Here is a 2480-nt window from a genome sequence, read left to right as displayed (position 1 = left end):
TCAGTGTACCGGTGCTTCGACATTTCCGTCAATTAAGGACGTTGCGGAAATTCCCGAGTATCTTGTTACGAATTTGGTGATATTAACATCATGCTTGCATTTTACAGGACAGAATAATTAAAAGAAAACTTACCAAAAAGTTGTCTTTTTTTCACAAATTTATTTTTAATATTAAAAATATAATTATATTTATGATCTATTAATATCCCATTTTAGTTAGTTTTTAGACGGCACCAATTAACATAGACACAGCGCATTCACCGCCTATTAGGTATTGACCATTGACTTTACGGTGGCGGGAGTGGCTGCGATTTTATTTTTAGCTGAAATACTTTATTTCTTTATCTATATATTAATTATTTTTTGCAAATAATATAATGGATATGATATGGTGTTATTTTGCTATAAATAACAGCAAGATTTTGTTTCGAGCTACGAACCGACAGAAGATTAAATTTATGGGACCCGTTTCACGACGCAATGTAAGTTTACGTGTAGATCTTCGTAAGTTGTAAGCTTAAGAAAATATGATGCTATTTCGAAAGTATGTCTCACAAGGATATCAAAAGGAACATTTCGTACGTCTAAGAAAAACCTTTGCGTAAGCTACTCTTTTGAATTTTTTGGAGGCAGTTAAATCGATAAAATATAATATGGCACGTCGGGAGACTTACAAAGGATGGCGACAAAGATGACGACGACAAGAAGAACAGTAGCAATACATTGACCCAAACAAATATCCGGTAAAAATGTCTTTGGGTATTGGTCATATTGAATGAAATATGGATATTATTTATAACTTTAAAAACAGTGTGTGTGTGTGTGTGTGTGTGTGTGTACAGATCTACTATTTGGATCTTATGCTCGTCAAGATAAGTCTTAATGCCACTGTGGACACAGTTTTTGAAATCTTCAAGTAATAGAAGTTGTTTGAGACTTTCATAATCTCGTTCAACTTTCTTGACTAAGCAGCATCTTTCAAATAACTGCTCTTTTTCTCCAGGAAATTCGACATGAGTTTCTCCAGATTCATTTTTTATATTTTCTGAATTTTTGCCGATAAGCTTCAGGGACTAACTCATAACCCTTTAAGATGCATTCCTTAACGACATCATAGTCACCACTTTGGTAAACTGACAGTGAACGGTAAACATCACTAGCTTTACCAATAAGTAAACATTGTAATAACTGAGTCCAATGCTACATTGGCCATTTCAAATATTTAGCAACTTTTTCAAAATAAGGAAAATATTTGTCTACATCTTTTTCTCTAAAAGAGGGGGCACTAACCATATATATTTTGCAACATCAAAACTTAAATTTGTATTTGAAGGGGGAATGTGCTTTTCACTTTCCAGCTCCATTTCTTTTATTCTAAATTGATATTCCCTCTCTTTCTCTCTTTAGTCCTTTTGCATTTGTTATTTTTTAAATTCCATTTGTCTTTCTTCCTCTATGTTCTCTCTCTCTCTCCTCTTTCTCAAATTGTAACTCAATTTGTTTTTCTTTCTCTCTCACCTGTCTCTCTCTCCTCTTTCTCAAATAGTAACTGTATTTGTTTTTCTTATAACTGCATTTTTCTCTACTTCTCTTTTTCTTCTTTCTGAAGCTCCAGCTTCCTCAACTCCAATTCCATCTTGTATTTTAATTCTAATTCCTTCACTTTTATATCAGAGTCTGATACAGACTTACTGATCGAAACCAAAGCATTTTTATCCAAAACATTCTTTTCTACCAAATTCTGAACCACAATATTATTTATCTCTTGCTTCGTTAAGGAAGCCTTTACCTCAGAAAGATCATATTTTCTGACAAGTTGAATTAATTCATCTTTTTTGAAAAGGTCTAATTGGTCCTGGGTTGATGACATTTTAGAAAAAGCTTGCCGATTTTCAAAATTGTACAAAAATACTTTGGATCTTTTTAAAAGATTTCAAAAACTAGGGGTATTCAAATTTCTAAAAACAGTTTTATGAAATATTTTAGCCAAAATTAAAATATCCAGAGAACGAGCAACCCAATTTCTTATGCTACGTGTTTGAGCTCTAATAAGCATTAACACAGAAAGAGTGAAAACAACAATCTTTGGAAAATTTAACAAATAATTTATTTCCCTGGAAAAAATGTAAAATAAAAAAATAAGAACTTATGGTTTTATGGTTTTAAGAAATCAAATCCCGAAATAATCCAAGAATAATCAACGAATTAAATTTTAGAAGTCCTAGTAATGAAATGTTCTTATGTATTCAAGTTCGAGTCCCGACGAAAAATCCAAAATGGAAGGCGATGATATATACTGTAGTCAGTATAGCGCTGACAGTTCTTTGTGAACCACAGAAAATAATATTCCGGTGTTAGAATTCCGAATAAAATTGAAAGAAATGTCTTGTCCAAGAATTCTGTTTGATCACTCAAATATTTCCAGAAAAAGGAATTAATCTTTTAGAATCCAAATAATTTGAATAAAAATTAAAATGTAA

This window comes from Sinohyriopsis cumingii, chromosome 8 (genome assembly GCF_028554795.1).
Source record: "Sinohyriopsis cumingii isolate HCF-2022 chromosome 8, ASM2855479v2, whole genome shotgun sequence".
Taxonomy (NCBI): domain Eukaryota; kingdom Metazoa; phylum Mollusca; class Bivalvia; order Unionida; family Unionidae; genus Sinohyriopsis; species Sinohyriopsis cumingii.
The sequence above is the reverse complement of the archived record's forward strand: the minus strand, read 5'-3'. Positions refer to the sequence as shown.